Source organism: Zootoca vivipara, chromosome 6, assembly GCF_963506605.1.
Source record: "Zootoca vivipara chromosome 6, rZooViv1.1, whole genome shotgun sequence".
Taxonomy (NCBI): domain Eukaryota; kingdom Metazoa; phylum Chordata; class Lepidosauria; order Squamata; family Lacertidae; genus Zootoca; species Zootoca vivipara.
This window is the reverse complement of record NC_083281.1, coordinates 30,131,079-30,154,428: the sequence shown is the minus strand read 5'-3', so window position 1 is coordinate 30,154,428 and position 23,350 is coordinate 30,131,079. Positions and strand designations below refer to the sequence as shown.

At 46.9% G+C, this 23,350-nt stretch overlaps 1 protein-coding gene and 1 non-coding gene across 2 annotated transcripts in view; both read right to left on the bottom strand.

The window, feature by feature from the left end:
* Positions 1 to 23,350, bottom strand: part of FOXO6 (forkhead box O6) — a 119,433-nt gene that overhangs the window by 32,257 nt on the left and 63,826 nt on the right. The window lies entirely within an intron of this gene.
* TRNAK-CUU (transfer RNA lysine (anticodon CUU)) lies at positions 4,512 to 4,585 on the bottom strand. The gene has a single exon. It is a non-coding gene; the product is annotated as a tRNA-Lys (tRNA).

Sequence of the window (23,350 nt, the reverse complement as noted above, 5' to 3'; positions counted from 1 at the left end):
TTATTCCAAAACCTGTTCGGCAAGGGAATGAAAAAACAACAACGGGGAGATTCTGTGCACTCTTATCCAGTTCATCAGTACACTACCGGTAACACATAAAGAGATTGCTACAAAGACTTTGCTAAGTGAGTGTTCTTTTCTCCAAAGAAAACAAAGCCCGTGTAAGGGCTGCCCTGAACTTTCTCTCACTTGGCGAAAGGGAGAGTGCAAGGATAGGAGGACCTAAGAAAGGGCAGCTGAACTGCTTTGTAATTCTCAACTCTCTGTTAATAACATCTGTGCAAAGGGCTAGTCCTGGCATACCATGCTGTTGCTAGAGACCCAGCAAGGGCAGCTCTAGCCTGACCCATAGAGATGGGTGAAGCTGCCTATTTTGGTTTCCCTTAACTTCTCTTCTCTCCCTCACTCCCCAAATTTTAAGTTCACTTCTCCACCTTTCCGCATCAGTTTGTGAAGGGTTTTTTTTTTAAGCCCTCGTGACAATTCAGCATCATTTTAGTGTGAATTTATCCTAATGCACATGTTTGTATGCCATTCTGCCTAATACAAACATTTTGGCAAAGCAATTTCCCCTACTGTGATACATTTTTGTCTTTTGCTTTTACTGGCATATTGCATTTCCATGCACATTTTAAACTGTGGTATGTATATTTCTGTACACAACATGGCTGGAGAACACCCCAGCAAAATTTGGAAACCTCCCAGTTTTGAAGAATAGCTGTTTCGGTTCATGTATCACCAGCCACCTAAGGATGTCAGATGCTGACACTGGCCCTGAGATCTGGTTTGCTTCTCCTAATTGGCCAAAGCCTGCTTGGAGAACTTGGTACCACACCTGAAAGCCCTTGCAAGTGGACAGTGTCTGGCTAATGGTCATCCTCTGACCTAACCCTTCACCTCCAGCCAGCTTCTGAGTGAGCAGCACTGTTGGGGACTAGCAGCAGCACTGTGGGTAGTAGCCAATGCTCTAGTTTGGCTAGCCCAAGGGGCATTGTGCTAGCAGAATGAAAGACTTCTCTTCTCTTCTCTCCTCTCCCCTGCAGGCCCTCTCCCTTGAAACCAGCTCTGGAAGACTGGCAAGCCCTCTAGAGAAGATTTTGGAGGCCTGTGGGGATGGAGAGGAAACAGAAGCACTGCTCCACCAGGTGATCTCTTCTGGCACTCTTTGGGGCTGGGTAGATGAAGATCTCAGCGCACTCCAACCAAGAAAGACCTCTCCGTTCCCAGAGAGGCATCAAAGGGACTCATGATTCCAAAAGCAGTTGCCAAAGGGGTGGGTCTCACAGCCAGACTCATAACGGGTGAATTCAGAATGCTGTCCAGAATGCTGGCCACTCACTTAACAAAGCCTGCGGCTGAGGACAATCCTACTATCATTGTGCTGGCTAACAAGAGCAAATGGTGACAGACTGCTAATGAGACTCCACGTTGCAAAACCAAGTCAAGCCCTCGATGGTTGGCTAATAATGTGTGCTGCTGCAGGGTTAATTGCTGTTTGTTTATCTTACCACAGGCACACAGGATGAGCACACACACACACACACACACACACACACAGGATGGAAGATGCTGTTCCATCAATAGACAATAGCCAGGGATGCACAACTAGACCAGCTCAAGGTGTGCATTTAGAATTAGGCTTAAAGCTCACTTCCAAGCCAGCAGAGCAGGGGTGCAAAATCTGTTCACCCTGAGGGCCACATTCCCTTCTGGGCAACATTCTGGGGACCACCTACCAGCAGTGGGCTTATCCAGTGGCAAAACTGGACAGGGCAATAATGTGAATTCTTCCTTTGTACAGTAGGTCAGTTTCGATACATATTCACACATCCCTCTCTGCCCTCTCATACCCTCCAACATTTCTCCAGTGAAAATAGGGGTGTCCCATTCCATAGTGATAATTTTACTATTTATACCCCACACGTCTTACTGGGTTGCCCCAGACACTCTGGGCAGCTTCCAACATATATATAAAAATAATAAAACATTAAACATTTTTTTAAAAAACTACCCTATACAGGACTGCCTTCAGACAGCTCATGGGTTGGATAACTCCATACCCTCCAACATTTCTCTGTTGAAAACAGGGACATCATAAGGAAAAGTGGGACATTTCAGGATCAAATCAGAAACTGGGGTGGCTTCTCAAAATCAGGGATGTCCCTGGAAAATAGGGACACTTGGAGGATCTGCCCTTCAGCCAGCCAGCAAGAAAGAAAGAAAGAGGCATTATCAGAATCCAATGGCACATTCTAGCCAGGCAAAAGCACTCAAGGAAGGTGCAAAGCAGGGGTGGTTAGGGCAATACTTTGGGAGGGGATGCAGCCTTGAGACAGTCCTGGGGGCCAGACAGAGAGACAGAAAGGGCAGCATATGGCTTCCAGGCCTGATGTTCCCCATCCCTGAAGCAGAGGAAGCAAATAGTGTGAAGACTAAGGACCATGAGCTACATGTTGGAACTTCCAAACAGAATAAGGGGCTCATTCTGACATTCTAGACAGGAACTAGAAAAGCGTGGGAGAAATGGTACCCTGCAGCAAGATGGAGCATCAACAAAGCCAGAAGACATGCTCAGACCACTCGTGGATCAACAACAACAGCAAAAGGAAATGATTTGCACGAAAGAGGACAAACTGGGGCACAGATCTGCGTGAAATGTGTTGATTTGCCTGCATCGATGCAAATTCAGAAATAATTACTGTGATTTCAACAGACATGCAACACATCTCACAATAGTGGAGGAAACAGATTATGAACAGGTTGTCTGGGTCATAGCTGTCAAGTTTTCCCTTTTCTCCCAAGGAAGCCTATTCAGCATAAGGGAATTTCCCTTTTAAAAAGGGAGAACTTGACAGCTATGGCCTGGGTGCCTACTCAGTCTGCTGTCCAGGAACTGTTGGATGGCAACAGAGGGCCCTTCTTATAGATGTGTAACAACCGGGACTTGGATCAGACCAAGGGTTCCTTCAAATAGAGAACTGCATCCTCTGAGAAGTTGGCCACACGGCCACCCTGGTTCATGTACACTGACTGTATGCACACACATTTACACACACACTGTACATGTGCACTTCTGCATTAACTCCCTTAAATGATACAGCACCATCCTGTCCACAGGAATTAAATGGGGTTTCACTCTGTTGCCTTTATGCTAAACATATTTACTTGAGAATAAGCACCGTTTTGTGGGGGGGGGGGATAGATAGAGAGATAGATAACAGAGTCAAGACAACAAAATGTGCATCTCTAACCATGTATATGCCTGGACAACCTTCTTCCCAACCAAGGTGGTGCAGTGAGCCTTGTTCTGGCTGAAATGCTGATTTGGGGCCTGTTTGCCATTGCCCCAATTACAGTTTCCGGGGGTGGGGCTGGACTTAGCCCCAAGGATCAGCCCCTGCCACACTTCTCCTACTCCCTGACCGGCAGATTTCTATTGGCGCCCTTTGAGAACTCTTCGACCAATTTCAAATTTGGTGTTTGTTTTATATTTATTTTGCAATCTTCAGGAATAATGTATGAACCTGTGAATAAGTGATGTCATAATTTGCAATTCATGACTTTGCAATTAGCGTCTTGTGACTTGCCAATTTTGAAAGTCGGTGCAAACACTTCATTGACTTGAATGCACAAATCAGTTAATTCGGAGCTTCCAACGACTCAGCTAGCTATTGCTAAGAGTTAAGTACGTATTAGATAGTGAAGATGAGCATGAATTTTACATTAACTTAGAACTTCCCTCGGAATCTTAACCCACGCAAATCAAAAGTGAAGTTGCATTACCTTTCTCTTTTTTAAAAGTTATGTCAGCAAAACTGCATACGGCTTGTGCAATCTTCCTGCTTGTGCAAATATTCCAATGTCCCTCCTTCCCTCTTGTCTGGCAAAACTGCTTCAAATCAACTTCAACGCTTCTGGTTTCATTTTTGATTAATCACAGCCTGACAAACTGTGACCAACCTTAACAATGGCTTGCTTGAAACAAGTTGGCTTCAAAACATAGATTATGAAGCTGGCTTGTTCCAGCAACCATAGTTCAGATTAGCCACAGTATAAGGTCTGGACATTACACTAAACTGTGGTTAACTGAAATCAGAAGCAGAAGCTTTTGGAATCCTGGTGGAAGAGCCTGAGAAGGTCAGAAGTGGGAAGAAGCATGTGAGCCCAAGGCTTGCCAAGACTCATTACATCATGATAAACCACAGTTTACTGTGACTTCCAAATGCAGCCAATCCCAATTCAGTCCATAGCTACATGCCGCTAGACACAAAAATCCTTTAAGGCAAATCAAATGAACATACATCTGCAGTCCATCCAGTTGTATCAATGGAAATTTTACACTGATTAGACACTCAAAACAGGGCAGGATGAAAGCGACCGATTTCCTCTGTACACTGTCCTCAGGATCATGCAGCTAGAAGTATGCTGTCTCTCATATAGAATCATAGAACTGTAGAGCTGGAAGGGACCATGAGGGTCATCTAGTCCAACCCCCACCAATGCAGGAATCTTTCACCCAACGTGGGGCTTGAACCCACGTCCCTGAGATTAAGAGTCTCATGCTCTACCAACTGAGCTATTGGGATTTTCTGAACACGAAGGTTCTGTTTAGCTATCATGTCTAATAGCCACTGATAAACCTTTCTTCCGTGACAATCATCTCTTGAAACCAGTCACCACCGCTGCCTTTTTAAGGAGGGAAATTCTACACATTCATGGTGTGCTGAGCGGAATTATTCCCTTTTATCTGTGCTGGCTAGACTGCCAATCAATTCCACAGTGACAGACTTCCTCCCTATGACGAGATGCATTGCATTTCTATTCAAATTATAGTAATTATTTATGAATTTGCATATATACGTATACATTAACATATGCAAATTCAATGCAAATCGACATCTTCCTTCCCCCCCCCCCGGGGGGGGGTTTGCATTCTCTTTTGTGGGGCAGCAATGCATAAGAGGCCACCTTAACTGCTGCCCTGGGAAAAGTGGGGATCTTAACTGTTAGCTTAAGGCCTGCATCCTTGCACTGCCCCAAAGGTATATATCTATCTCTGTGCCAAAGAGCAGCCGTTTGGGGGGGGGGGAGGCAGAGTGGTGCCAGAGGAGAGCTGCAGCATTTAAGCTATTCAGTCCTGGGCTGATAAATCTGTCCTTTCATCCTTAATTAATTCTCTAACTCCCCAGAAATGCTGCTCTTGCTGTGATAATCTTTGCTCACAGCGGCACAGCCTGGGCCAAGTGTTCCTGCGTAATCCATTACAGCAGAAGCATCAGGGAGGGAGAAGGGGCCAGAGATGTGGAGGCCTCCTTTCCATACCCATGCGCTGCACCTCCTGCCCATTGCACACCTGCTGTTCCATTGCTGCTTTCCCTGCACCTCCTGCTGACTCTGACAGCAAGGAGGGCTAAACTGATTTTGCTCGGGGGGGGGGGGGAGGGGGAGAGAGAGCAAGCATTTTCCATGCAAAAGAGAAGAAAGTCAAGGGTGACTCAGTAGTCCCCAAAATCTTCTTTAAAATAGTAATGCAGCCATTTCACCCTTATCCTCCCCCCCCCTTTTGTAGTGTTTTACTCCTCTTCACTGCCTGACTTGGCAGCTGTTTTGGCACAGGGTGGGAAATACAGATACTTCCAGGCTCTTTCTGTTTGCAACATGATCGTTCCCGCAGCCAGCACGGTGATATCACAACACCCCACGTAGCCAGTTCGATTTGGCTGCATGGTAGCATCACAAAGCCAGCTGAGAGCGAGGGAATGCTTCTTCCCTTCAATGAATGGGAGAACAGCTTTATTCTATTCCATAGCAGCAGCAGCCCCCAAAATACAGCTGTGGCAGTATGTGGATATTTTCACAAAACGCACTCTCTGTTTGATCTCAGCCCTACACATCCCAAAGCCAAATCAGAGCCAACGTTTCTGGCCTTCACTCTGAACGGGCGTACATTTTCACACCATTGACTCCACATGTTTTTGCTGAAACTAGGAGCCCATGTTCCATTACTTGGCAAATATTTTGAACAGACGTTTCACACATTCGTGTTTCAACTCGGTGCCTAAGAGGAAACACATAATGGAGCACGTCTTGTGCTAGACAGTCCCAAGCGGTGCTGACCCAGCCATTTTCTGAAGCAGCGCTCCGTCACCGGACGCTCTAATACTTTAAACACACACACCCCAAGTCATGCATTAGCCCCTGCACTCCAGAAGGATCCCACCCCCGGCCGCCCTTCTCCTTCTCTCTTTGTAGCGGTTTGGTGGAAGCTAGCGCATCCAGGTCAGCGCCTCGCCTGATTCAGAAGCGACCTGACGGGTTGATAATTGAACCAAATGCCCATTAGGGACATGACAGAGCGCATCAGTCACTGAGTTCTCTATTGCAGGTGGCTGACATGCACACAGTCTGGCGTCGCCCCTGCAAGCAGTCCAGTGTGTGTCAGTGGCAGCTTGGCCAGAGCTCCTTTCAGCTTGTCATGCATTTCTGTGTGCTTCAATCCCTCCCCCCCAAAGCCCCTGCCAGTCGGGAACTTGGCTCGCATCTCATTAGCGCGCTTAATGAGCAGGAGACTGCCAGCGCATGACAGGCAACCTTTGCCTAGAAGAGGCTAAAAAGCATCCAGCTTGGATGAAGGTAGGAGAGGGTGGATCACGGATGCCACCAATTTGCTTCTCTCTCTCTCTCTCTCTCTCTCTCTCTCTCTCTCTCTCTCTCTCTCTCACACACACACACACACACACACACACACACACACACCTTCTCGCCAGCCCAGGATGCTGCTTGCAGGGAAGATGGATCACCCGACTTATAGGAACATAAGAAGCCACCCTATATCAAATTCAGATTGTCGTTTGGGAACCTGCCTTATATGGAGTCAAACCATTGGGTCCATCTAGCTCAGGATTGTCTACACTGACTGGCAGCAGCTCTCCAAGATTTCAGGCAGGAGACATCCCTAGCCTTACCGGGAAATGCCGGGGATTTGAACCTAGCATGCAAGATATACCCTTGAGCCACAGCTCTTCCTACAGAGTTGCCATTTATCTAGCTCAATTTAGGAGGGCCATGTGTCCTACTTCACAAATCCTCTATCTGAAACTCCTGTGGCACGATGGGTCAGTGCATCTGGCTGTTAGCTAGAAGGTTGGTGGCTCAAGCCCACCCAGGGACAGCTGTGGGCAGGATTCCTGCACTGCATGGTGTTGGACTAGATGGCCCTTGGTGGGGACCTTCCAGCTCTACAATTCTGTGATTCTATACGTGTTTGGTAGGGATGCCATGCCCAAGCAATGAAACATGCTGCCATGGACAATCTGTCTGGCAGGCTCCCTGGCAACATTTTGATCTAGGCTGAATACTCCCCCCCCCTTTTCTTTTTGTTCCAACGGTCCTTCGGCCCATCAGATGTTTGAGTTCTATTTTAAATTTTTGTTTTGTTTGCTGCCTGCACACTCATTATTATTTACACCCTTGGTATTGTTGCGCTTCTATTATCTACACAGCCTTTTGCTTTCACTGAGCCTTTTTTGTTTGTGAATATATATCTGGCTGTTTTTGTGTTGCGAGCTACCTCTTATTGAGGCAGAAAAGTGGAACATGCATACTTTTAATAAACAAATACAGCCAAGCTCCTCCTGCTTCCTACCAGGCCATTTTCTGTCCCCTCCACATGACTGCATGCTTTGGTGGCCTGTATCAGCCGAACCCGATTCTAGTCTTTGGGGTAAGCTTGAGACATTTATCTGCTCCCTCTCCTTCAGACTTAGCACTGTAGTGGGTTGTTTCCCATCCAAACCTGCTTCTTCTTCTTCCTCCTCCTCCTGACCACAAGCCATGAAAGCTATTTTCAAACTGACGGGATAAGCAGCTGACGCAAAGTTGACCGCACAAGCCGCCTACCCCTGTCCAGCACATTCCCTTCCCCACTGTCAAGACACAGCTTGGAAATCCAGCATGCAACAAGGGGGTGGTAATTTAAAACAACTTGAGTGGCAAATCACTTTGGGTAGGCAATGCATCCTGATGAAAGAATAGGGCAGGAGGGAAGGGGGGGAGAGCTCTCAAGTTCTTGAAGTCAACAAAGTCCCCTTTAAAAAGCCTTCTGATTGTTATACCACTACCTCGAGAAAATGTGGTGACGCTATTATGAAACTCTCTTCGCTTTCCCATAGCGTAGGGACTTGTGGTCGGCCCAGTGGAACTTATTGGCAGTAGTTCCAGGGCAAGAACAAAAACACATCTATGGAACTCACTGCCACAAGATGTGCCAGCAGACACAGGTTTAAATGCGGAATGGCAAGCCCATGGATGGTGGGTATTTCAGTGGCTATAAGCCATGATGTTTGATTAGAACCTTGATATTTAGAAAGAACATGCCGCTGGATTCCAGTACCGGTGAATGGAGAGGCTGTTTTCTTTATGCCCTGCTGGTAGGCTTCTCGGAGACATCTCCTTTCTCTGAGGTTTTTAAGCAGAGGTTGGATGGCCATCTGTCATGGATGTTTAGCTGAGATTCCTGCCTTGCAGGGGTTTGACTAGATGACCCTTGGGATCCCTTCCAACCATCTGATGATTCTATGGGAGGCAGGACTACATGGTGCATTGGTCTGATTTGGCAGGACTCTTCTTATGACAAGCAATATGGGTGTGAATTTGCCACCTTATCCTAGCAGCCTCTGCATATTCAGGGGCCTGGATTTGGTCAACTGCCACGTGATGCCAAGTGAATTGCTGGTTGGCTAAAACAAATCTTGCAGCCAAGATGGAAGAGAAGCGGTACTCCCCTTTCAGGGGTTCTTAACAGAAGCCAGCTGCTTGACAAATCTGGGCTACCATCGTAGCAACTGAAATACACATTGCTAGGGGAAGGGGGTATGTGTGAACCTGATTGCCAAAGGCCTGAATGAAGCATCCAGAATATTGCTATTCAATCAGGAACCCACATTCCTTTGATCACAGCAGGCCCAATCCTGCTCTGGGAGATTTCCTGATATGATCTGATGATTTCTCTGTTGTTTCAGCCCCCATTGCCTCACCTTGCCAGCTCCCATTGCCTCACCTTGCCAGCACCTTGACAGGTGTGTGTGTGTGTGTGTGTGTGGAATTGGCAGTATTCCTCTTTGGGGATTTTCAGAAGAGGCCAAACTCTTTCCCCTGAGGTCATCAGAGCCTGCCATAAAAATACACACATGTATTTGTAGTATCATAAAATTAAACTTGAACCCCAGAAGAGGCTTTGCTTGGGGAGGCTTTCCCCTTGCAATCCTTCAAACATCTCGAGCTGCATTTATTTTATTACTTACTAGCTGGCCCAGCCACGCATAGCTGTGGCTTGTCCATGTGATTTCCCCCCACCCTGTCCCGACCCATGGCGTATCACTCTTCCCCCACATGGCCCCCTCTTCCCCCCACCCCCAGGATCATCCCTGTGACTGGTCCCACCGTGTCCTGACCTATTCCGTCCCCTCCCCCCCACCCCCACCCAGGCAAGTCAGTACCTCCATTCAGCCTAGTCTGTAAATGCTTTGGCCTACTATGTAAACAGGAGCCAAAGTGCTGTTGAGAGGGAAGGTTTTATCGGTGCAGTACCAGTGTAGCCGCCGCTAGAGAGCGCTGGTTTGCAACCTGGTTCTGTTCCCAGCATGCATTTTTGTCTGAGTGGTGTGTTTTGAAACATGGGGTTTGGGGTTTTTTACCTGCCACAGGTGTGGCATCGTCTTTGAAAATGGTACAGGGTCACTCTCATATTCGCATGTGGCATTGTGTCAAAATGTGAACGCAATCGGTCAAGCGGTTTTGGTGAAAAGTGGATACTAATGGACATGGCCAGTTTACACTTATATATATATATATATAGATTACATTTGTATCCAACCCCTCCTCTAAGGAGCATACACAGTTCCTCTTTTTTTCTCCCTTTCATGAGAACCCTGTGAGGTAGTTTCAGCTGAGGGAAAGTGGCAAAGAGTTGAGGTCCCTACCTTGCACACACATATATATGCACCAGGGTCTTAATATTCATGGCCCCCTATGCCTGCTACAGTACTTACTTTTAAAAAGCCACTCAGACACAGGAATGTTATCGCATATATTTTTCCCCTTACTTTCACTTAACTCCAGAGACTGAGTCACATTAGACCAAATCAAAACAACAGGCTGGATCCCGAGTGAGCCATTCCTAGAGCAGACCGACTGAAATCATTGGAACTTAATTTAGTCATGTCTATGGTAGCTTCCTATGTTCCTAAAATGCTCCATTAAAATCTGTTTGTTTTTGTTAAAGAGACATAAATGTGTTAAATCAGCCTTTGGCAACGTGGTCCCCTCTAGATGTTTTGGAAAACTCAGTTCGGCCCCAGACAGTATGGTCACCCAGTGAGCTTCATGGTTCACTAGAGAACCACGGTTGCAGCATGATGCTTCAATCTGGGTGTCGGAAAGCTGCTGGATTCCAACTTCCACCAATCCCAGTTAGCATGGCCCAATGATCAGTGATGATGGGAGTTGTAGTTTGACAGTGTCTGCAGGGGCACAGCTTTCCCATCTCCCCCGTACCAACTACGACACCTGAGTGGAAGGAACACACACACACACACTGTGTGTCAATTATGCAATATGCCTGTACATCCATTGCTTGTATCCCCCCTTCTTTTTAGATGCACAGAAGCAAGGCCTGCTTGGTTCCTGATTGCTGCTTCCAACATAAGTGAAGGGGAAAACAGCAACATGAGCATTAACCCTTACCAAATAAGGCAGCAAGCATTTGTTTGTTGGATTGACTGATATTCATATGAGAACCCAAATACAGCCACCCTAAGAGAAGACAACATGCAGGGAAGGTGGATGGGTGGGTGTGGAACATGGGGGTACTTATAGGATGACAACAGCTTTGAACTACAGCACTGCAAGCAAAGAGGATTGCCAGAAAGGGCCGTTTTGAGCATTATGTGTGTGCATATGTGTGCATGAATGCAATAGGGAAAGAGAGAAAGGTTGGCTCTGTGACAATATGTATGTGTTACAAGGATGATGCCTCTGGTGGGGAGGGGAGCATGTGGGCAAGGATTTGTTGCATTCTACCAGCGACTGAGCCTGGGGAAAGCTGGCTTGGCCCAAGTCCCTGTGATGAGGAAGTGCCAATTCAGAGTAATGCCACCAGCAGGCTCCCTTGGCACAGAAACCTCTCGCTCTTGCTCGGGGCTTGAGCTTATGTTGCTGTTAACAGTAGTCCCTTTCCTTGGTGAGTGGGTTGAGTTCAAATTTAAGACCTTGTTCCTGTATGGTAGATGTGTTCCCACTAAACTACAGTCTATTCCCACAGGCCAAACTGGATTCCTCCTACGCCAGGGATGGACAAATCTGTCAATTTCAGTTTCTCTCAATTTCACATCTTTTTTTATCCAATGTTAAATTCAGCTCTCCACATTTCATGAGCAATTTGCAATTAAATAATAATAATAATAATCCTGGTGAACATTCGCCAGCATTTTAGTGCAATTTTCTCCTAATAACCTGTATGCAGTGTTGATTCTCACACACCTTTATGGAAGCAGAAGAAAGTGTTTTGGGGTGTTCTTTTCACTAACACATCCATTTTTATCCACATGAACATATGCTTTTTTCTTTTCTTTTGCACATTCGTTGGTTGGAGAACTGCATCGGAAAATCCGGAGAAAGGTGAATTTTGAAGGTGTGCTTCGGTTTGCATACCAGTTCGAAGAGTGCAAACTAGGTGGCTTCTCATTGCAATGCAAACCAAAAGCCGAAGTCGCACCCCTACCCCCACCCTAGCTGGACATAGATTGAATCAGGCCTGGTCCCATCTCCTTGGGTGTGCCTTGCAGCTTGATCCTCCCAGCCAGGGCCCCCCTGGCCTTCCAGTAGTGCTGGGATCTTCTGAGCAACCCTGGGTTAACTGTTGATTAGCAACTGCTGCTGCCGCTGCCGCCAGTGCTGCCTCTGATGAGCTGCTCTTCAGACGGGCAGGCAATTGACTGGCGGCTGATTAGATGCTTGAGTGCAGCCTCCTTGTAGCTATTTTTAACTTGGCTGCCGGCAGGGCTCTCCCAGCCGAGATGCAGAATGCAACTCTGGAAAGGGGGGCTTCCAGGGCGTGAGGGCTTGAAAGCCCCGGTGGGAAGGTGGGGCAGAGGGGGTGGGCGGTGGGCAAAGCAGGGGGGAATCCCGCCCCAATAAGAGGCTCCGGTGGTCCCACTGATGCTGCGACTTTACGGGTGGAGCCACTAGAAGAGAGCAGAGCTGGCTTTCTAAGGATATTCATCTCAGCCTTCGGCAACCTGGCACCCTCCAGATGTTTTGGAATATACTGGCTGAGGCTGATGGGAATTATCCAGTCCAGAACATCTGGAGGCTGCCTGGTTGCCCGAGGCTGATTAATCTCACAGGTGGTCTGTTGTTCTTTCAAATAAAACATTTTGTGTATTTTAGGAATTTAGGAAGATGCCATAGTCTGCTGTTTCATGGACTTCAAATGCCCCCCACACCTCTCCAAAACGGTTCAGGATCCTTGGTCTGCTCTGCCTGGCAAGTGGTTCACCAGGGTCTTAGGTGGGTAAGAGTCTAAACCATCACCATCTTACCTGATCCTTTTACCTGGAGATGTCAGGTTTCGAACCTGAGACCTTCTCCCTACAAAGGTCCCTTCCATCAGAAAATCCAGATGGATATAAGGACTACAGAGCTGGTAAAGGTTCTCCACCCCTAGGCTTCAACCCGACAAGAGAGTTTTGCCACCCACGGCTGCTGCTGTCACCACAGAATGGCGACTTGGCAATTTCCAAGGGGCCAATGAGGTCCAGGAACCAGTGAGCCATACGGATCTGAAATGAACAGCCAATTCGTTTGGCTGCAGACCAAGTGAAATACAAATTGCCCCAACAGCGTCAGTAGTTAATGTGCCCCAGAAGAAAGCAGGGGCTTCCCAGTGCAGGGACCTACACAGCATGGGCGAAAAGCAGCATAAATGTTTGCGGGTCATGCTGCATAACAGAGAAGAAGCGAGCATTTTCAGTCATGGCAGTGGGGGGGGGAATAGCTCGAGAGGTTTCAGCTCAGCCTGAGCTCCTCAGACTTCAAGGGCCATTGGGGCGGCTCATTGTGGAGTCATGTGTGTGCAACCCACACAACCCACACTCAGCAGTTGCGGTGCATCCCTTTGGGGTGCTGGCAATGGCCCAAGCATACCCAGTGCTCACAACAGCCTTGGATGGAAGTTCTAAATTCTGCCTCATTCTTTGCCCCAACTGCAATGACTAAAGGGGGAAATGGGAAAAAATAAATACTGTGTGCAAAAGGCATCAACCTGCTTAGTTTATCTGGATTGCTGTTTTTTTAATTGCACAGTATATGTCATTATTATTATTATTATTATTATTATTATTATTATTATTATTATTCAGTTTGACACAGAGTATAATGCACAACCCAGCTGAATATCCCATGTTAATGGCGCCCACAAGCCAAGAGGGTCCCTTTGGTTGAAGGCTGTCTTTCCGTAGAGCCCATTATGATTACCCATCCTCCTTATAGTCACATCTGCGTCCAGGTTTTCACTGCACAGCAGCAAGTAAGTGCTGTGAGGAAAGGCTGTCATATTTGGAACTTGATAGCCGAGAGAAAAGGTAAAGAGGTGACACTACAGAAGTGTATGCACAATTATGCACCGCGTGAAGGAAGCGGCTAGAGAAAAGCTTTTCTCTGTCTCTCGGAACGCTAGAATTCATAGATGTCCTATGAAGCTGAATGTTGGGAGACTCAGGCCAGAAGAAAGGAAGTACTTCATGCAAGACCTAGTTAAACGATGGAACCTGCTCTCACAAGAGCCAGAAGCTTAGATGGTCTCAAAGAGGATTGCAGAAATTCATGCAGGATAAGCCTACCAATGGCTACTAGCCATGATGACTCCAAGGCAGTGATACTTCTGAATACCAGTTGCTGGAAGCCACAGGAGGAGAGGGGGCTCTTGTGCTCAGGTCCTGCTTGCAGGTTTCCCAAAGGCATCTGGTTGGCCACTGCGAGAGCAGGATGCTGGGCTAGATGGGGCACTGGCCTGATCCCGCAGACTCATCTTATATCCCTGGAGGTGTTGAGGTCCAGGACACAGCAACAGAGTGTGCTGGCCTGCCTCCCTCGAGTTGCTGGAAAGCATCAGAACCGATGGCTTCCTCTACTCCTCTGGACTAAAGTGCTCCACTTTCCTCTCTCATCTCACAGGAGCTCCGACGTTCAGGGGGCCTCGGCGACTGACTTCTGTTAGGCTGCACCGTATTTTAATTGGAAAACGTGCTCTGCCTCTCTTTCCCCCCCTGGGCTCTTTGGGCAACCAGAGCAGTGAGAGGCAGAGAAATCCTGCCGGCAGTCACCATGACAAGGATGAAGTCTCCCAGAGCGATGCGGCGAAGGAGTTAACAGCAACACCCATGGGGGGGGGGGCAGGCAGGGAGGAAGGCCAGGTGTTTCCCTGTGGACAGTGCATTAGCACCATGGCAACGGACCTCAGCGCTCCAAGCTCTCACCAGCAGATGAATGGTTGGCAGTAATGTAACAGACGGCAAAACCAAAGCTGGGGAAGGAGGCCCCATGATCTGCCCAAAGTTTTCAGGGTACCCTACATTATGGCATAGCTGCCAAGTTATCCCTTTTTTTTTCCCTTATGCTGAATAGGCTTCCTCGCGAGAAAAGGGAAAACTTGGCAGCTATGCATTATGGGGGGAGGGAGACGTGGGTGGCACTGTGAGTTAAACCACAGAGCCTAGGGCTTGCACATCAGAAGGTCAACCTAGCAGTTCGAAAGCACGTCAAAGTGCAAGTAGATAAATAGGTACCACTCCAGCAGGAAGGTTATGGCATTTCTGTGCACTGCTCTGGTTCGCCAGAAGCGGTTTAGTCATGCTGGTCACATGACCTGGAAGCTGTACGCCGGCTCCCTCGGCCAGTAAAGCGTGATGAGCACTGCAACCCCAGAGTTGTCCACGACTGGACCTAATGGTCAGGGGTCCCTTTACCTTTACCTTACATTATGTGGGGAGAGGACTAAGAAAAAATCCAGCAGCTTTTTCAGTTTCACAAAGCAGTAACCTTCCGGCAAGGACTCACTCTTCTCCCCCAGCTGCTACATGAGACCCACATTCTGCTATAGGCACTTTGCTGCTTCTGCCTCTCTTTGCTGACCTGTTTTCACCTCACCTCTCTCCATACTCCCCAATGTCCTGCATTAAGAACACAACAGCCCTGCTACATCAGCACAAAGGCCCATGCAGCCCAGCATTGGGTTCTCACAGTGCAAGCAGGACCTGAGTGCCACAGCGATCTCCCACTTGTGATTCCCAGCAACTTCTATTCAGAGATATGCCACCTCTGTCCTAATCCTTTCTCTTCTAAGGAAACTCTAAGAAGAAAAGGGTGGTTGTGTCCACAGAGCAACCTGCCTTGAATTGGCCCATGACACAATATTTGAGTTACCAGTTTCAGAACAATGGCTTTGACCAAGTGTGGGCAGATTTCCGTCTTGCAGGATTTACTTTGCCGCTGTTGTTTCGCTAGCAGGATGAGGTCTACTGACCAGAGCCAAGTGCAAAATAGTTTCTTATGGGAAGGGGAGACAGTGCAAAGTGTGGTTTAGGGGGGTGGAGCAAATGTCCTACTGTGCCCTGTGAGCCATGTATAGAGATGAGCTACACATATCACACATCTACATTCAAGTTGCTACAGATGAAGGAATCTAATAGCCCAATTTAGGGTGAATGAGAAGCTCTTTTGCTGGTACTGGTATAGGTAAACAGTTGGTAGTTAGAAACCTTTGCTGATCTACTTAAAAATCACCCGGCAACCTGCCAGTAGAGCCCAATCTACACTGTGCCTGTCCCTGAGGAAGACATTTAAGTCTGAGATGCCTCATTCCAAGGCAGCACTAAAAGCTTGGTTCTTATATATGGCCAGTTAGAAAAGTTCTATAGCTCAGTGGCAGAGCACATGCTCCACATGCAGAATCTCCTGCGTTAAATCCCCATCATTTCCAGTTAGGGCTCGGAAAGACCTCTACCTGGGACGCTGGAGAGCCACTGCCAGTCAATGTGGGCAATACTAAGCTAGAAAGGCCAACGGTAAGGCTGCTTTCTATGAAAGTGAGATAGCAGTTCATTGTGGTTTCCATGAATGTACTGTATTTTGGGGAAGGCAGCTCAAGCTTTCCTGGATCTAGCAAAGCTCGGCACAGCATTTTGCCCAATTTTTGTTCAGGAATAAATCAGCTCTAAGTATTTCTAGTAACTTGTATGACTCTCCTGCTGATATTTGTAACTTGTTGTCCTGGTTTCTTTCTGCTTTTCTTGGGGGCTTTTTCAGAGCTAAACCAAGTGCCTCCTAATATAGTTACTTTTCTCTCTTTTTCCTGCAGAGTCCCTTAGCTGTTGCAAAACATTTCACAACTCCCATCATTCTGGACATTGTCCCACCCTTCCTCCCCCACATTTGCAAGTGCTTTTTTAATCGTTTAAATCTGATTTGCGTACGCCCACCCGCTCTCCAGTCTTCTTGACTTTGTTATCTTCTGTTCTGCTAGCACCCGCCTATTTTGCGATCCCACAGAGCTATCTTTTCAAGCCCACCCCCCTCTTCTTCTTCTTTTCAATTTTGCACACCCCAGCAAAGTTAGTAGTGTCTGAGAAAGGCAGATGTCTAGCTGTGCACAAATTTAGCATGGTTAAAAAAAGACGGCTGCAAAATAAGTGTACAGAAGAGTCCCACAATCAGAAGGAGCATAGGAATTAAATATGTTTTTGCAGAGAGGGCGAAATAAGCAACACTCACGAGTTAGCACGAGGAGTACTTAGCTCAGTGGCTGAGTACATGATGAGCAGGCAAAAGGTCCCAGCTTCTATCTCCCACTGAAAAAAGAAAGGGTAGCAGGTGATAGGATGGACCTCAAGTGTTTTACATGTTGTATATATGTTCTGAAGGCCTCCCATTGGCAGTATGTTGGGGGTTTTTTTTGCTTTTTGTTGGGCTCAGGCTACATTTTGAAGGCAAGTGATAAAGCAACCTTACTGAAGCAAAGCCATTCTAGATCTAGCTGAAGCCTGGATGAGAAACTCCTCAAAACTCCATGTATGCTACGCTGCCTCCTGGAACTTACTGGAGCAAAAGGGAAGAATTGGAATATAAGTGCAATGAAACACACCTGAAGCAGGCCCACAAGATCCTGCAGCGAGATGCCCTGTTTTGGATCATGTTGAAGTCCTCATTCCAGAATAGCAATTACCACCAGTGCCACATGATCACTCTTGAGCCGAAACAGTTTCCTTTGGGGGCTGAATTTCCCCCAGAGGAGTCGGAGAAGCCCTCGGATCTCTAATAGGCAGAGTTCTAATTACCCCCCTGTGCTGGTCACCAGAAGCGGTGCAGAACATCTCACTGAGCTAACGTGTAATTTTTGCATGAAATTACAGTATTCTCTCCCCAGGGCTCAATTTCCTCCACCTAGAGTCCTTACAGCATCCCTTCATTAACTCAGCCATGCACCCTTTCCCATGAGGGCCCTCCCTCTCTGGCACGCCCCCTTTCCCGCAATCCTTGGTGGCTAGGAAGTTGAACATAGAGGTGCAGGAGCTACAAAGCCACACAGCCTGGAAGGGGAGTTGTAGGTCCCTTGACACAAAACAGTGGGTAGAAAGCAGTTCTCTTGCTAAGGAGAGGCTGGTGTGAACAGCACAATAGGTAAGCTACCAAATGCCTTCCACGCAAAATGTTGAATGTCTAAAGCAGCCTTGGGCTCCTGTTGTGGAGAAGAGGGACTGTGTGGTGCAATGATAAGAGTGCTGCACTACAACCTGGGAGACCAGGGTTCGAATCTCCACTCAGCTCACTGGGCGGCCTTGGGCCAGCCGCTATCTGTCAGTCTAAACTAAACTCACAGGGTTGTTGTGAGGATAAAATAGACAGAAGGAACTATGCACGCCGCCTTGAACTCCTTGGATGAAATGTAATGTATAATTGTTAAGAAAATAATAAGCAAATGAATAAATAAATTAATAGCTATCCCTGTCAAATCACTCAGTCACTGTTGTGTCTAAAGTGGCTTCTTGAGGATTGCAAAAAAAAGAGGAATTGCATCACATGTGAAAGAAGCCGAGTATAAATTTGCTAGTAAATAAAAAGAAGTTGTAACCTGCTTCATAAATTAGCGCCTGACAGTCTGCCACAGGCAGCGCTTCTGGGCCAGTGTTTATTGTGGGATCAGTGCTCTTCAGGCATGCAAGTTAGTTTTTGTTTTTGCAGCATCCACACAATGTCCCTGGCATCAAAATACCAGTCTGTAATTCTTCCCCACGTAATGTGGATTTCCCCTTTCGAGGGGAGGTTTAGTAAGTGGGGAAGGGGGGGGGACCTGTTGCCATCGACACATTTGTGAATGACCCATTTGCAGATTAAGTCCCTTTTGGGAAGCATCCATTTAAAGTAGAACTGAAGCAGAGAAGTAGCATTACAATGTCAGGAGCCCCCCAAACTGATATTTCAGGGCTCAAACCTGACACCTAGAGGTGGCCCCGGGTAATGTCATGGGAGCAGGCCCTGGAGATGGAGGTTAATTGGAAGAGGGGAGAGGAGGTGGGCAACACTCCTGCCCCCTGAGTGTCTGTGTTTTATAATTTGCAGCCAGCTCCTGCTGGGCTGAAGCTTGCAAGCTATATGCAACAACCTATCATCCTCATCGTTGGCACTCTTGCCCCCCTGGAGATTCAAGCCCTCCATGTGACAGCTGGAGGAATGAGGCAAACCTGGAAACTTTAGGTCAGACCTGGAAGTCTGGCAAACCTACAGAGAAGAGAGCCTTCAACTGTGTGTAAAGTGGTGGTGTTCAAACATTGATCTTTGGTGGCTAGGATGGGGCATTTTAAATAGGGCTGAAAGGCTTAATCAATTAATTTTAAAGGCTTAATCAATTAATTAATCAAATCGAGTTTTATTATTAATTTTAAAAAATGGACTGTCGGATATTTCTTTGTGTGGAATCTTAATAACTCCACCTGACGCAAGAAACTGCAGCACAATCTGGTGGTTATCTAGCAGGAAATGGAGCTTGATTGGCCCCCTCCTGCTCACCTGACTTTCTGGTTCAAGAATCTTGCTCCACAGAATTTGCCGGCCAGTTCATTGTCCCTATATAGGCCACATTATATCTCATCATCATACAGGAAGACGAAATCCGGCACACTTAACAGATCTTCTGCGGTTAATATTCGGTGAAATTCAAAATGCCAGGATGAGCAGGGCAAACAGATCCATGGAATTATTTATAATGTTCCAGAAACTTAGAGTGTGCAGGCCTCCAATTTCGTGGAGATAATTGGTTTTTAACAGATTTCTTCTCAAGCCACATGTGGCCATGCGGAGCATAAGTTCCACTGTATAATATCTCCAAGATTTTAAAGTTCCCAAATGTTAGAGGAATTTCACCTTCGGAAACTCCAAACATTTGAGGGGAAGGGAGCATTCTCAGAAAAAAAGAGGAATGATTACACACACAGGAACACACAACATGCATAATATTCAATGGTAGTATTTCAATTTGCAAAAGCAGAATAACTGTACAGGAAAATGAACTGGGTTTTTTTAAAAAAAAAATCCATACATTGTGCTTAAAAACAACAACTCACTTGCATGGAAATGTAGGGTAACATTTTGGAAAGTCCCTTTAGCCCTCCCTTTTTGAAATTCAGATTATGGTACAAATCAGGGCTCAAAGAGATTATGTGTGGGCATCTCCCTCCAATGCAAGAGTTGTTCTTTGCAACACAGGATTAAAGGAGGGTTCAGTCTTCCACCATTGCTTTTTCTCTCCCCGTAGCTTGACCACCAGAGGACAACAGCTGAGAACCTAGAGTACGTAGCAGCTTCTTAAAAGCTGTGAAATCTAACATAATGGCGGGTTGCAGGAAACTGGTCCAAAAAATGCTCTGGAAAGCATCAACCTGCAGGACAAATATTCAATGGGAACAAGTCTTGCACTACGCAGATGGGTTAGATCAGACTCCGAAAGGTTTCCTGTCCCCTGGTTTCTAGGACTCGAAATCAGAATGCCCATTAAGACAGCTTTCCCCAATCTGGTGTCCTCCAGGTGTTTTGGACTGCAACTTCCATCATCCCTGAGGCAGCATGGCCAATGCCCAGGGATTATGGGAGTTGTAGTTTAACCACATCTAAAGCCAGCATGGCTGGGCTGGCAGGGGGTGATGGGAGTTGCTGGCCAAAATTTCCGGATGGTGTGCCAAGTTGGGGAACACTGCATTAAGACAACAGCAGTCCAGAATCTTTGAAGATTGGACAAGGATAAAAAAGGAAAGGAGGCGAGGACCCTGCCCTTAGCTAAGTCATGATAATAGATATTTGATACGGAGGTATATTTTTCTAGGAGCTTTAGACCATTAGACATCCTGTGAAGCTGTTCAAACTGACTCCGTTTGCCCACTTGGGAACAAACGGCCTCAACTTGTACTGTTACATTGGCCTCCATAATGGTAAACAGAGATCTGAAGGGTTGGCTTTAAAAAATAATGCTTTTTTAAAAAAACAAAAAAAAACAAAAACCCTTGCATCTCTAAATACATTCTCTTCTCCGCTCCTTCTTCCTCTAAGCGTGCTGGAGGCAGAGACAGAAATACCACAGTCCTGCAGAGAAAGCTATTTGCTCACAAAGAGAAGGTTCACAGCCATTCCCCCGGGAGTCTGTTCCAGCAGAATTCCGGTCCAAAGGAACTTTGGGGAGCAGCCAGTCATTGGACGCTAACGCGGACCAAATCCTTTTGAGGATGGGCCAGCTTTTATTTTCCATTCCATGATCTTCAGGGCAGCTGGAGCGTTTCCAGCCCCCCCCCCCCCCGGAAACTAGGCGCTAGTCCACACAGAAGGTCATGAACGTCTCCTGAGGGGCCTGCAGAGGGGATACCGCTGCTGGCACACATGGCATGGGCCCTCCGCTCTGCACGTGCGCCAAGCCCTCCGATACTACGATTTCATGCGAAGCTCAAGCACACAGAGCAGCAAAGCACCCGGCCACCTATCTTGTCTGCCCTATTGCGTTCCTTTGGGTCGGCACAGAGTGGGAAAGTGATGCATTTTTTTAAAAAGGTAGCTCCGACGAAATGTTGTGGTGTGTATCTACACCTCCTGAGAAGGATGAGAACCCTAGCTTGGGGTTCCAGCCAGCCCTGTACAAAGGTATATTTGACAGTCCTTTTTATTTTTTTAAAAAAATTGATTAAGTAAACACATCAGGTTGGGGAAGGGTGGTTTTTCAGCCCAAGGGCAGCATGCCAGTTGTGGCCAGAGGCAAGAATATCCTGTTCTTCTTCAATAATAGAGAAAAGGGGAAACCATATCATGCCAAAGGTATCTTTTTCGGGGATGCCTTTGATTAGACACCGATTGTATGTGAGGCGTTCTGATAGAGCAATGCTCCAGATTTTGTTAAGCCAAATCTCCATTGGTATATTAGATATTTCCTTCCATCGTTCGACAACAACTAGTCTAGCTACTGTGAACAGGAAGGAAATTAATACTTTAGATTTAAGGGTGGAGTCAAATCTAATGATAATAAGGCACGTGCCGAATTAGGAGGGATAGATTGTTTCGGAGGTCAGATTAAAAAAATTTCCCCCAAAAGGCGTGGACCATCAAACATGAAAATAGGAACCTTGTTCTCTGAACCTTTATGCAAATCTGGTCACAGAGGCTTCTATTGTGAGCTTTTTAAGGGAAGGTGAACAATTTGTGCTATTTCTTTCCACTGCTGAATGAATATCTGACTAGGCAGTTGAGTCCCTCCTCCCCCGACAAAGTCCGGCAGCCTACATGGTTGCCTGGGTCACACCTCTTCTTAAATCTGGCCCTCCACACACAGCTATGGAAAGAGAGAGCGAGAGAGCACAGAAAAGGCACCAACAGGTGGTGCTATTACGTGTTTGGAAACCTTACAACAGAATGTGCCATAGATATGACTTTTCCAGCAACAACAATTCAGTTACTTAAAAGGATCTTGGCTCATTACTGAATCCAGCACACAAGGCTGGAAGCAGCAGCTACGCAATTTTCCTGTTTCATTTCTACACTTCTGAATGGCAGGAGATGCCACAAGTTGGAGCTTCCCTGGGAAACCAGAAATACCATCTTCTCTGGGCTGTTGCAATCAGAGACTTTGCCCTCTGGCATATTTTTTCTTTTTTTTCCCTTAACTAACACACACACACACACACACACACACACACACAGAGAGAGAGAGAGAGAGAGAGAGAGAGAGAGAGAGAGAGAGAGAATGCTTGCAAGTCCCCCTTTCACTGTGACAGCACTCATTCACGGACTTCTATTTGTAGTTGCATAATAGTGGGTGGACAACGCTTGCTCCAGAACTCTTAATGACTGCTCCTAAGAACTTCATGGGGATGTTAAATAGCATCAGGGGCAGTATAGTGCCCTGCGGCACCCTGAAGCTCAAGCTCCAGGAAGCCAGAAGCACTCACTTATTCAATGCTATTACCTGGAACTATCCTTGGAGATAGGACTGGAACCACTACAGAACAGTACCCTCCATACCCATCCTCCCAGTCCAGAAGGAGACCATGGTCAATGGTAACAAAAGCTGATGAGAGATCTAGTAAGAGCAACAGGGTTGCATTCCTCGTGTCGCTTTCCTGATAGAGGTAATCCATCATGGCAACCAAGGTGGATTCAGTCCCCAACCCAGGTCTGAACCTAGACTAGAATGTATCTAGAAAACCACTTTGCTCCAAGAATGCCTACAGCTGCAAGTATGTTGCCCAAAAAGAAGGCATTTCCAACAGGGTGGTAGTTGTAAAGGAGATTGTTAGCTGCTTTGAGACTCCTTAGGGTAGTTGTAAAGTGGGATATCAAAAAATTCTTCTTCTTCTTCTTCAAGGTGGCCAGCACCACCCCGTCACACGAAGATGCATTGACCATGCCCTGAATGCACCCAGTCACACCCACCCACCCCCAGCTAGCTTTAATCAGCCACAAAGGGCAAGAATCCAGAGGGAAAGTTGCTGAAGACATGCTCACAAGCACTCTAGTCAATGTCAACTGGCTGTTAAAACAGAAACTGATCCCACCAAACAAGACTTGATAGGGCATTGGAAACCTCACCTGGGACTGTTTCAGTGGCATCTACCTCACTATTGAGACAAATGACTTTGTCCTCAAAGTGTCCAGCAAGCAACTCACGGTGGGTATCTGAGACATCCCAGGCTGTGTCTTAGATAGGTACCATGCCCTTTATGTTAACATCAAAACTATGGGAAGCCCATAGCGAGGAAAGTTGTGG